We start from the raw sequence: 12909 nt of genomic DNA, 5'->3' as shown, positions 1-12909 counted from the left end.
GGAAACAAAGAATGTTTCTGGAGTGGTGGTAAGGCCCCTGCCCTGTGCATTAAAGTTAGCCACAGAACAGGAGTTAGCTAGTCAGGCTCAACTACACATAGTACAGAAAAGTTAAGACTAGAAAGAGATGCCTGTTTTATACAGGCTAACAGCAAGGATGTGCTGTCACACCGTTTAGAACTTGCAGACAAATGTCTACAGCTCCTGGCATGCTGTTATGCTAAATTAAGGGGACATTGCAGGTGCAGAGCCCATGTTAAGGTGTCAGTGACTAGTGAAAACTAGCATCCTCATATTTGGGACCCACTCAGGGTGTCCACTAGCTCCAGTGATTCAAAAGTTGAGGTAGAGAACAAAACCGTAATGGAAGCTAGTCTTGAAATGGTCCAAAAGTTAAAGATCCAGCAGGAGTGACCTGAAGGGACTGATCCAGATGTTCTCCCCCCACTCTGGAGAGATATACCAAATCTCTCTATATACCCTGGCAGAACTACAGGAACTGGGGTCCAATTACAGGCAGAAATGAAAGAAAAAAAAAAAAGTATACCGGCATGGCTGTTCCATTTGTGGGACTCTGGAGCAGATGGGATAATGTCAGATGGTATGGAATTGTCTAAAATGGTTTTGGTAACTCTTCACCCTGCTTTGCATCAGTAACTTTATACCAGTGCCACTGATGAAAATGTGGAGTCATTTTACTAGGTTGGCTGCTTTTTGCCACTCACACCGCATGGCCAAAATCAGATGTTCCTTTGCCCAGAGGCATCTGGGTTTCTATGGAAGAACTATTTGTGGGAACTCGGGGAGAAACATGCTATTTATACGCAGCCTTTCCCAGGACCAGACAGTATGATTTTCAAAGTTGCAATGAGGCATGCAGCATTACACACAGCCCCTCTGTCCATTTATGGTATCCTATATCAATATTATCCCCATTAGTAGGGGATAATGAGAAGTGCAACTGATATCAGACCTAGGGGAGACAGAAAGATTGCCACAGAAAATGCAAATCCAAAAAACCCTGCTAAAACTTGGAGGATCTCTCCAAGACTCCTGTGAGCAGATGTGAGTGGGCTTAATAACAGCAGGAGTGGATGAAAGTAAAATTAAAAATCTAGTGGCACTCTAGTACAATTATGTAAGCAATTGCCAAAGGACAGAAAGTTTCATATATTACCTCTCAGTAAGGAAAAGGGAAGGAGACAGAAAGGTAAATGTGTCTCCTATGCCCAGAGGAGACAAAGACAAGCCTTTCCTATTAGGAGAAATAATGAAAGCAGAGTCATAGCTCCCCCTGAGGAGTTTATGAACACCTGGTTATGGGCTGACTAGGGGAAAAAATCAAGGCACAGAGGTCTCAGCCATGTCTCTGGACCAGAGGCCATATATACAATTGGCAATACGTTACTCTTCAAAAAATATTCAGAGTAACAGTATTAGTGGATATGTGAACTCAATGTACATTGATATATGGTAATCCTGACAAATTCTCAAGCAAGTTAGCTGCCTCAAAAGACATGAGGGGAAAATATTAAGAGTCTGAACCATAACATTGACACTGCAGCTTTGACTCCTGCCACCCACCCCACCTGGTGTTTATAGCTCCCATTCCTCGATATATTATAGATATTGATAACTTATGGGGTAAATATCTACAAACTACAAAAATATCTTACTCTCTACAGTAAGAAAGTTCTATTTGCATTGCTGGGAGATTAAACATGTGTCAACTGTAAAACCAATATATTTTTTCTACTTCTTTGCTGATTGCTTATTCATGTTTTCTTTTAATATTTATTTATTTATTGTAAAGCCAATCTTAAGGACGCATATAAAACAGCTTCCTATTGGCCAGATAATTACCACCAAACAATACTGGCTTCCTGTGGTCATCAAGAGATAATGGAGATCATACATGAATGGGCCAAAATAAACATAATTTGCTCAAACCACAGTCCCTTTAACTACCCTATGTGGCTGCTAAGAAAGCAGGATGAATGAAATTATGGGATTTTCTAGTAAATAAATAGAATGGAGACTCTCATACTAAGAGAAATAAGCTGGACCCAGAAAGTCAAAGACCGAATATTTTCTCTGATATGCGGAAGCTAATCCAAAATAAAGGGTGGGAAAAAAAAAGGTGGGGGAGTCCATCAAAATAGAAGACAGATCAGCAGAGTAGTGGAAGGAGAGTGAGAGAGAGGGAGAAGGGACAGGAACAGTGAAACGAATCTGACATAACTTTCCTACATACATACATAAATATACCACAGTGAATCTCACCATTATGTATATCCACAAGGCACTAATTTAAAAAATATTAGTAAATAGCAGAAAGATCAGTATAGTATACAACTATAATGTACCGATAAAAAAAATGTGGCTGGAAAAAAAAAGAAAGATCAATAGAGTAGAGGGAAGGGAACTGGAGGAAGAAGAAGGAGAGGGGAAAGGCAAGTACCAGGAACTGAGTTAAAGCAAATTATACTCCATGGTTTTATAATTATATCAGAATGAATCCTAAACCAGGTACGGTGGCACACGCTTATAATCCCAGTGGCTTGGGAGGCTGAGACAGAAGGATTGTGAGGTCAAAGCCAGCTTCAGCAACTGCGAGGAACTAAGCAACTCAGTGAGATCCTGTCTCTAAATAAAATACTAAATAGGGCTGGGGATGTTGCTCAGTGGTTGAGTGCCCCTGAGTTCAATCCCTGGTACCAAAAAGAAAAGAATCCTAGCTGGGCACGGTGGTGCATGCCTATAATCCCAGTGGCTCTGGAGACTAAGGCAGAAGGATCACAAGTTCAAAGTCAGCCTCAGCAAATAGTGAGGCCTTAAGCAACTTAGCAAGTTGTCTCAAAATAAAAAAAATAAAAAGGACTGGGGATGTGGTTCAGTGGTTAAACACCCCTGGGTTCAATCCCTGGTACCAAAAAAAAAAAATGATATTGTTGCTACATGCTAAAACTGTCTTGCCTGCTCTCGGAGCTATACCTACAACATCATACAGAGACATTTAATCAGATGATACAAAGGCACATAAAACAAGATGACATCCCTTTTCAGTGATGGCAGATACACTACGCTAGCCATCTCCCGCTATTGGAAGGGGTCAAATATGCTTTGACTTTTGTGGACACAGTTACAGGCTTGATGCAAACTCACTGTACATTGATATATGGTCATCAAGAGATAATGGAGATCATACATGAATGGGCCAAAATAAACATAAGAACTAATCAAAAGGCAACTATTAAGGGACTGACCCCACTGAGTGCCATGTATGGCACACGAGGGGTAATTGAGAGTTACCAAAGAACCCATTTCACAGGTCATGACATACCACAGTGAGCTCAGGACATATTATGGATTTCCTACCTGTCATACAATCCAACAGGAGCTGGTTTAATTGAAGAAAAAAAATGAATGGCCTGATGAAATAAGTCTTAAAGACTGAAAATAACTCTAACTCCTGAGATAACTGAGGACATTAAATGAGAAACACAGACATCAGCAGTTTGTAGCCATTTCTACCATGTTAACTTGCCCATGGGCACCAGCACTAAGGTTACAGATAAAGGACACTTGCACTGAACATTTTCTTAAGCAGGCCTGGGGCACAAGTAACAACTTACTGTTTCTGGAGTCTCAAGACCTCATATCAGAGACAAGGAGCTAATGCTCCTTGGTCATGGACTGTACAAATGAGCCTCCAGTGGTTTGCATTACTGACCCCTTGAGGGGAAAGAGAATGTCTGAATTTACACATAAAGCCTACTGTGTTAGGAACCTGACTCTAACAAGTATGGTGATGTTACTCTTGGGAGTCATCACTTAAGGACACTACATATCAGTTTATGGCAGCTATATATTCCAGAGGTGTCTTATTCTTTTTATATCCCTGAAGTTCAAACAAATAGATTGGTCTGGTACACCTGCCCAGGCCTGTGTAGGCTACTCTACTAATACAAGATCATACAGTAGTCTATATACTGTTCCATGGAGCTAATTTTCCATTATTGATGCCTATTAAATATTTGTCATATTCTCCATAATTTAGCATAACTTATTCCTGGACTGGGCAATGGAAGTTGCACATCATGCCAACCAGACTGACTGTTGGATCTTTCTCGAAACTCTCTGGCTGCAACACAAGGACTTTCCTGGGAAGCCAACCTACAAATGAGACCTAATGTACTTGGATAAAACAGAAATGAAGCCAGGTGTGGCACTACACACCCATAATCCCAGTGGCTCAGGAGGCTGAGACAGGAAGTTCTCGAGTTCAAAGCCAGCCTCAGCATCTTAGCGAGGCCTTAAGCAACTTAGCAGACACTGTCTCTAAATAAAATATATAAAAGGGCTGGAAATGTGGCTCAGTAGTAAAGCACCCTTGGATTCAATCCCTGGTACCAAAAAACAAACATTGGACTGGGGCTATCGTTCATTGGTAAAGTGCTTGCTTTGCATGCACAAGGCCCTGGGTTCAATCCCCAGCATCACAACACAAACAAACAACAAAAATAGAACTGGTCTACACACAGTTTCACTCATGCTTTAACCCAAGTGTCCAAATAAATCAATGTTATCTTAATTACCTTAGCACACTTGCTGATAAGTTCTTGCTTTTTGTACTGCTATTGTAAGATATGGATGCAATGTGACGCCATAGTCCTGTTCAGAGGGCTTCACAGAAGACCTGGGGATGTATAAGATTGTGAGGGGCTTTTCAAGACACAGAAGGGATAGAATGTTGGGTAAACACTAGTTAGTGCCTAGGACATTGAGATAAAAAGTATATATTTTTTTCAGTACCAGAAATTGAATCCAGGGGCATTCTACCATGGAGCCACATCCCCAGCCATTTTTATTTATTTATTATTTTGACACAGACTCTCACTAATTTGCTGAGGCTGACCTTGAACTTGAGATCCTCCAGTCTCAACTTCCAGAGTTACTGGGATTACAGGTATGTACCACCCCACCTGACTAAGAAGAACTTTAAAGAACATGGTAGGAAGGAAATAGGGGAAACCGGCCACTTTCCTTGCCTCCAAGCTTTAGGTGAGAAACAAAGAATTATGATCTTAGTTGTAAAGTGAAAGAATTGACTCATAAAACATCTCAAGAAACCCATTTGCACAATGGGTATGCACTCTGTCCCATATATTCTCTCTGCTTGTATGTATGGTATGGCCATCTACTGCATCCTGGCCTGCCACCTCAGAGGAGTATATAAATAATAACATGACCTCTCTGTTAACTCCTTCAAGTTCTTTCTTTGGAGTTGGTAAACAGTATGCTTGGGGTATTTGCAGCCCTAAGGTTAAACAGAATCATGTCTCACCCCATACACAAAAATAATTCCAGGTGCACACACATTTTATTGTGAAAGGCAAACTTTAAACATTTTAGAAAAAAAAATTAGAATATTTTTATAATCTAAGGGTAAATAAACTATACACATTTCTTATGAGGATTTACCTTCATTAAAATAAAAAATCTGGGGGCTAGGGTTGTGGCTCAGTGGTAGAACACTTGCCTAGCACTGGATTAAATTCTGAGCACCACAAATAAATAAATGAATAAAGTAAAGGTCCATCAACACCTAAAATTTTTTTAATTAAAAAAATTAAAAATCTGCCAGTGTGGTGGCACACACCTGTAATCCTAGTATCCTGGGACACTGAGGCAGGAAGATTGCAAGCACAAAAAAAAAAAAAAAAAAGGGCAGGGGTGTGGCTTAGTAGTTAAGCGCATCTGGGTTCAATCCCTGGTACAAGAAAAAAAAAAAAGTGAGGAGGTGGGGAAGACAATTAAAAGGTGAAACTAAAAAATTAAAAGCTACCTGGAGCTGGAGTTATACCTCAGTGATAGAGTGTGTGCTTGGAATGTGGGAGACTCTGTGTTCAAGTTTCAGTACCAAACAATGTTTTAATTAATTAATTGATTAAAATAAGAGCTACCCAATATGAGAAGATACCTACAAGCTTAAGACCAAATAAGTATTACTATTTGATTTTATGGAATTTTCTTTACTATCTTCACAACATTTTATAAATACAAAAATGTTCTGAAATTAAAAGTTTTAAAGTGAAAAAAGTAATGGTATTTGAAGTATATAAAGAATTCCTAAATAAGAGTAATTTAAACAAAATGGGCAAAAGGAATTTATAGATAAGAATACATGGGCTGGGGCTGTAGCTCAATGGCAAAGTGCTTGCCTAGCACATGTGAGGCACTGGGTTTGATCTTCAGCACCACATAAAAATTAACAAATAAAATAAAGGCATTCTGTCCATCTACAAATACAAAAAAAAAATTTTAAATTAATGGAAAAATACTTGGATGTGATTTCCAAGAGATTCGTGTGCTGAAAGCTTGGTCCCCAGGAGTAGCAGTGTTGAGGTGGTGGAACATTGGTGGAAGGTAATTAGGTCATGGGGGCTCCACCTTCATGAAAGGATTAATGCTGGGTTCCTGGAGTAAGTTGTTTCTCTAGAGACCAGGTTATTATAAAGGCTGATCTTTTCTATTGCAGGGTGTTCTTTTTCATTTCTCTAGCATGTTATGACCAGGATGCTGATGCCATGCTGTTTGGAACCAAATAAACCTTTTTCCTTTTAAATTAGCCAACCTCAGATGTTTTAGTATAGCAAAAAATAATGGACTAAGCTCACCTATATTAATAGTCATTAAATCCACAACAGCATATTATCTCACACTCATCAGACTAACAGCTTAATTCTGGCAATACCAAGTCTTGATGAGGATCAGTTGAAATGTTCATGTATTATTGCTGAAAATGTAAATTGGTGTTTTCATGCTAGAACAGCAGTTTGGGCATATCTAGGAAGTTGAAGTTAAAAATACCATTTGACCCAGTAATTCCAAGAGTTCCTGGGTATGCCTTGGGAGAAATTCTTAATTCAATGCTCAAAAATTCTACATTGGTTGAAACACAGGAAAACCAGAAACCACCCAAATATCAAGAATCAAGAAAATGGAGAGCCTCCATGGTGGTGCATGTCTTTAATTCCAACTACTCTGGGAGCTGAGGCAGGAGGATCACAAGTTCAAGGGTAGCCTGGGCGCATAAAAAGGACTGGGGATATAGCTCAGTGGTAGAGCACCCCTAGGTTCAATATCCAGTATCAAAAAAAGAGGGCGGGGGGATGGACACAGCACTGGAGATGGAGCTCAGTGTAGAGTGTGTGCCTATGTGTGCCCAGCATGCACAAGGCCCTGGGTTTGGTCCCTTGCACTGCCAGGGGAAGGAAGACAGGAGTTGTGATATTTGATAGAATATCACTCACTGGACAAGAGGAAGAATATCAGTATGGGCCAATTCACAATGCCCCAAGAACAAAGTTGCAGAAATAAACATACATATATTGCCTTAGAGTTTGGAAATATGCAAAATCATACTTAAGTTGTATAAGGATGCATGGATTGGAGCTGGGGTTGTAGCTCAGTGGTAGAGTGCTTGCCTAGCAAGTGTGAGGCACTGGGTTCAATCCTCAGCACCACATAAAAATAAATAAATAAAATAAAGGTATTTTGTCTATCTACAACTAAAAATTTAAAAAAAAAGAATGTATAGTTATGTAATAAAAGCTTGAGTGTGGGCATGGGGATAAGTACTGAGTTTAGAACTGGATTTAACTTTTTGTGTTCATAACCCCACTCTTACCACTGTTAGAATAATAGCTCTTTGCCCCACGGTTCACCCCAAAATCCCTCCTGGACGCCCCACCCCTCTACCAGCCAGAGTTAGATAGAGCTTCTGGTGTGTACTGTGGGGTACCCAACCAGTAAGTATTGACCTTTAACCAGGAAGGTGAAGTTTCTTCTAGCAAACATTAACTGGGAGTTAATTGAGTATGTCAAAGTCATAGTTCTATTTGTAGCAGCCTGATGCTTGCATCAGCCCTGAGCCCTGCGTAGCCCCAGGTGTTCATTTCTCCAATCCACACTTGGGTGACTTCTTTTACAGAGGAAACCCTGAAGCTACGGGAAATTAAACACGTGTCCACACTCATGCCCACCCTTACAGCTCCCCTGCAAATAGGAGCTGCTCTAATTCAGATTGCCAAGTCCAGCCTGGTAATCGTACAGGGTCAGGGTCTTCGCTGGCCTTGCCCCAGGGTGAGACCAAGCCGCACTAGCTGAGTGGGAGGGATGCCAACCAACTGCACTAGATCCTCACCTAGTTTGTTTCCTAGGTAGGAAGGTGAAGCGGAGAAGTGAACTGTGACAGTCACCTTCCTACACGCTAGGCTCATTACTTTACTGATGGGGAAACTGAGGCCCCAAACGGGCAGAGATCTTCCCCTGTCACACAGCAGGAAACGGAGGGGGACAGTTCACTGTAAAAAAACAATCTAGCGAAACCGGCTGTTGAGACTGATCCCCACCCAAACTGCATCCTCCCTGGGAGCCCGCTAGCTCTTCTACAGTACCTCCACGGGACCAGCGGTGTGCCTTTCCAGTTACCGGGCTATCTCAGAAAACGCCCCTGCGCCTGGGCACCCCAGCCCGGCTCAAGGATCCCGCCCCCAGCCAACCCCAACCACGCCTGCTTCTTGGGATTTCCCAGTCGCCGCAGAGACCGGCTTTAGCCTCGAGGGGACGACAAAGCCCGGGCTCTTTGGGAGCCGGCCCAGCCGAGGTCCGCCTGATCCTGAAGGCTTCTTGCAGCGATAAAACAAAGGAGGACTGTGCTGTGCACCCATGGGAGGAGTGGCATTTCATCCGGGGGAATCTCCCCCTTTTTCCCTCGCCCTGTCCCTCAGCACCCGTGCGCCCTGAGTCTTGGCCGTTACCCCTAGCCTCCGCCCTACCCCATCTGACCTGGGGCAATTTTAATTTCTGACCCCTACCCAGTACCCAGTGCAGAAGTGCAAGGTGGATCAAGGCCTGGATGGGAGTTGAAAAGCTTGGTGTTCCCCCCACCGACCCACCCAACCCCCGCCGACGTCGCCTAGCTCGGCCTGGCCCTGCCTGGCCATGTACCTCAACTCTGGTTCATACGAGGTCAGACAGGGGTCTGGGCAGATGCTTTCTACTTGGAGTCAGGGCTCAGGCTGGACCCCAAGACCCTTGGCCTTTTCCCCAGAGCTTATGCTGACCCGTCACTGGGTTTGAGTGGTAGTGATACCTAGCACATCATCACCAGCAGGCAGAGCACCTCTGTTTTCTTGACCTGTCTGAGCCTCTATTTTCTCATCTGTCACCGGACTCTGTGCTCTGGAATGGAGAATGTATTGCAGCCTGTATTCCAGGTGTTCAAAGGAGTGCAGATGTCCTCCTTCTTGCTGCCTTCCCTATGTCCTCCACTTGGACTAGCTGTCTGTTCCATACCAGAAGCCTCCTAGGAGGGCACTCGACCTTCTAGGTTGAAGTTTGGAAGTCCTGCTGACCTTGGGCACCAGGGGGCCAAGACAGGCAATGAACTACCTTGTAGCATAGTAGGCTGGCCACAGGCCTGGCTATGACCAACACCAGTGGGGCTCCTGCAGCTCTAACAAGCACATCCTCTCTCCCAGCCTCCATTTATTCACCTGTAAAATGGGGACATTCTAATAGTTGGCCAGCCAACTGCACAGTGTATCCATAGCTCCTAAAAGTGCCTGGACCAATAATCCTGAGGGTGGATATCTGAAGCCAGATCAGACACTTGACCTAGACAGACCCTAACCTAACCTTGGGTGATTTAACCAGGGGACTGCAGTCTATAGCTAAGCATCCCTAACTGAGATAGGGAATAAAATACACAAGGCGAGGCCTGGGGCAACTCCTGCAAACTCTTCCCGAAATAATGCTTCACCATCCTTCTCAGAGTTGGCATGGGTTCACTCAGGCTCTGGGTCTCATTTTCAATATAATGGTTATAAAAGCAAAAGAAAACAAACCCCACCCTATAACCAGCTGAGGCAGTGCCTCCTGGCCACCCTTTGATATTTGAGGACTGAACAATGAGGCTGATTGCCCAAAGATTTGAAAGTCATCTTAATTAGAAGGAAAGAATGTCCTGTGGTGGGTTATTCTAAAAATACAGCTGCATCCACATCTGGAGGGGAAGGGCGGGGGGGGGGGTGTGGGGAACAGGGATGATGGCTAGGCCAGCTTCAGAAGCTCTGACGCCTGCATTCCTGGGGCAGGGGTCATCTTCTCTCTACAGAGAAGGGAGAGGAGGTGGACGCCAAGGTAGCCAGTCCCCTCATGGCTGGGCTAGTTGTTGCAGGTTTAGGATATGGAAGCAAAACAGCCAATATGTCTCTTCCTAACCTTCACCACTTCATGTGAGCCCTCCCTATACCCAGGTCTCGGTTTCTCCATTACATGGTCATCGACATGTAAGGGCCCGGTTAGTACATGCTGGTTCTTTTTTCAAGCCCCACCTGACCTGGGCAGGGTGGGCCATCAAGTCATCTTCTTATCAGAGAGGGGATTTTTTTTTCCCCCTGCACTTTGTTTGCAGGTGGTTTGTCAGCTTTTATGAATTTGTCGTGTGTTTTGTTTGCATTCTCATTTTAAATAAATATTCATTTTGGTACCTAATCTTGCATCTATACTTTTCCATTCCTCCCTCCTTTCCTTTCTCTCCTTCTTTCTTTGAACTTTCTGAGGAGATGGGGTCTTGCTATGTTGCCCAGACAGGCCCTGAACTCTCAAGCTCAATTGATCCTCCTATTTCAGCCTTCCCAATGCTGAGACCACAGAACAGATGTCACATGTCGTGCATTCATTTTTTTTTTTCTTGAAGAGGCCTCCCAATACCTCATGAAGAAGAAGAAGAACTGAGAGAATGTTTTGAGAACAATGTGGAGGCAGGAATGCTGGCTGATGGTGTCACTGTGAGAAGACAAGGACACCTGGGTTCTTGTCCCAGCACACTGGTAGGAGTTTATTTTCCTAGTGGTTGGACAATCCCTGGTGAGTGTGTGTGTGTGTGTGTGTGTGTGTGGTGAACACATGCAGGACCTGGCTGCTCAGTGGGAGTGTCAGTGAGTATAAGCCAGATGGGAGGTGGGGAGAACCTTGGGCTTTTCCTTTCCACCTGCCCATGGCTCTGAGTCATGGGCAAGGGCTCCCAGAGTGGCCCTTGTCCCTCCAGATTTCTTTTAAGCCAGCACTGCTTGATGATTTCAAGGACAACTGCAGAACAATGTGCCCACAGGCTGCACACACATACACACCTGGGATCATACAGCCAAACCCCCTCTGTGTAGAACCCAAGAGTACAGCTCCTGGGTGTGCAGACAAGCAGCACAGACGCTCACAGGGCCTGAAGTCTTTTCACTGCCTCTCCAGGCTTTGTTTCTGGGAACTTGTAACCCTTTGGCTGACTCTGCCAAGCAGATAATCTGCTTCTCCCAAAACACAGCCTGAAGCTCTGAGCCCAAAAATAGCAGCAGCGGGGGAGGGGAAGCCACCCCGCACACACATGCTCTGGGAGGTGGTTCCGGAGGTGGCTTTTACATTCCAACAGCAGTCACTGGAGGATGTGGGAATTACTGGCAATTGCTGAGGACTGTGAAGGCTGGGGAGTGGGGGACGTGGGGGACAGGCTCAGGTCAGCCCCACAGAGCACAGCTAGGGGTTGGACAGGAGCCATCTCATCCAGCCATAGGGGGTTAGAGACAATGAAACAGGCATGGACACAGGGAAGCAGCTGAGGAGCAGAGAGCCTGAGGAGCCCTGAGGTTACAAAGAGGTTTCACAGCACTGGTCTGAGGCTGCACACTGCTGGCTGGTAATGCACTCCACTGACATGCGGGGATGATGGCCCTCACTCCTCTGTGCCCCAGTGATGGGGTGGGGGTTACTTAATTTCCTTCTTTGGGCACCTCTATTGCCCCTCAGGGTGACAAAGACAGGACCGGCACCCTGCTATCTTGGTACCTCTTTATGTGTGTGTCCTCAGACAGGTTACTTAACTACTCTGATTCTGCTTTCTCATCTGTAATAGTAAACTGCTTCATCAGAGAGTGGTGAGATTTAAGTGAATTTGGCAAACCATGCTGCAGAGTCTGGCCAGAATCACTGAGCAACTACAGTCTCCTGCATTTCACGGTGTCTTTGCCTTGCCTTTGAGCAGCCACAAGGTCCATTCCTGCCTCTTCACTTTGCCCAGGCCATTTTCCCTGCCTAGCTTGCCCTCTTCCTATTCTACCACTGTCCTTGTCTGTGGCCCTGCCATGGCTATTTGTCCATGGATAGCTCACTGGTGTGGTCTTCTCTCCCTGCTTGGAGTGGGATTCAATTTCTCTCCCTTGTCAGAAGAGCTCCTGAGGTACAAAAATGGCCACTGTACACATTCTTGATCACAGGCACCTGGCAACTCCAGCTGGGAGAAGACAGCAGGAAATAGGCCCCAAATAAAGGACTGATATGGGCCCTATACAATCCGTCTTTGAGATATATATATATATATATATATGGGGTGGGGGGGGGGGGTTGCCGGGGATTGAATTCAACCACTGAGCCACATCCCCAGCCCTATTTTGCATTTTATTTAGAGACAGGGTCTCACTGAGTTACTTAGTGCCTCGATGCTGCTGAGGCTGACTTGGAACTCACGATCCTCCTGTCTCAGCCTCCCAAGCTGCCAGGATTACAAGCGTGCCTTGGTATATTCTTGCTCACAGACATTTACTCCTTCAGGGTTGAGACTGGCCTCAGAGGGGGAGGCCAGCAGCGTCTATCCCAGGAAGGAGCTCCCATATAGAAATATGGACCCTCCAACCTGGCAAGCTGAAAGACACTCTATACATATACATGGACCCTTCCAATCTGCCTGTTTCATAGAGACACTGGGCTTCAGTATCACTGTGACATGGGGGTGGGGGTGGGGAGGAGGCAGTTAGCAGTCATGTCCCACTGTTATCCCTGAAGCTGATGAAG

At 44.6% G+C, this 12909-nt stretch overlaps 1 protein-coding gene across 1 annotated transcript in view; it reads right to left on the bottom strand.

Moving 5' to 3' along the window:
* Positions 1-4702, bottom strand: part of Slc2a11 (solute carrier family 2 member 11) — a 31627-nt gene extending 26925 nt beyond the window's left edge. Inside the window, exon 1 of the mRNA XM_046421322.2 lies at positions 4599-4702. The gene's annotated coding sequence lies outside the window, so the exon portion shown is untranslated. The remainder of the gene's footprint in view (positions 1-4598) is intronic.
* Between the last annotated feature and the right edge of the window lie 8207 nt (positions 4703-12909).

Source organism: Marmota monax, unplaced genomic scaffold (assembly GCF_021218885.2).
Source record: "Marmota monax isolate L192 unplaced genomic scaffold, Marmota_monax_Labrador192_F-V1.1 WCK01_AAM20220418_F8-fsc00157, whole genome shotgun sequence".
Classification (NCBI taxonomy): domain Eukaryota; kingdom Metazoa; phylum Chordata; class Mammalia; order Rodentia; family Sciuridae; genus Marmota; species Marmota monax.
Note: the sequence above shows the minus strand (reverse complement) of the source record. Positions and strands in the feature narration are given on the sequence as shown.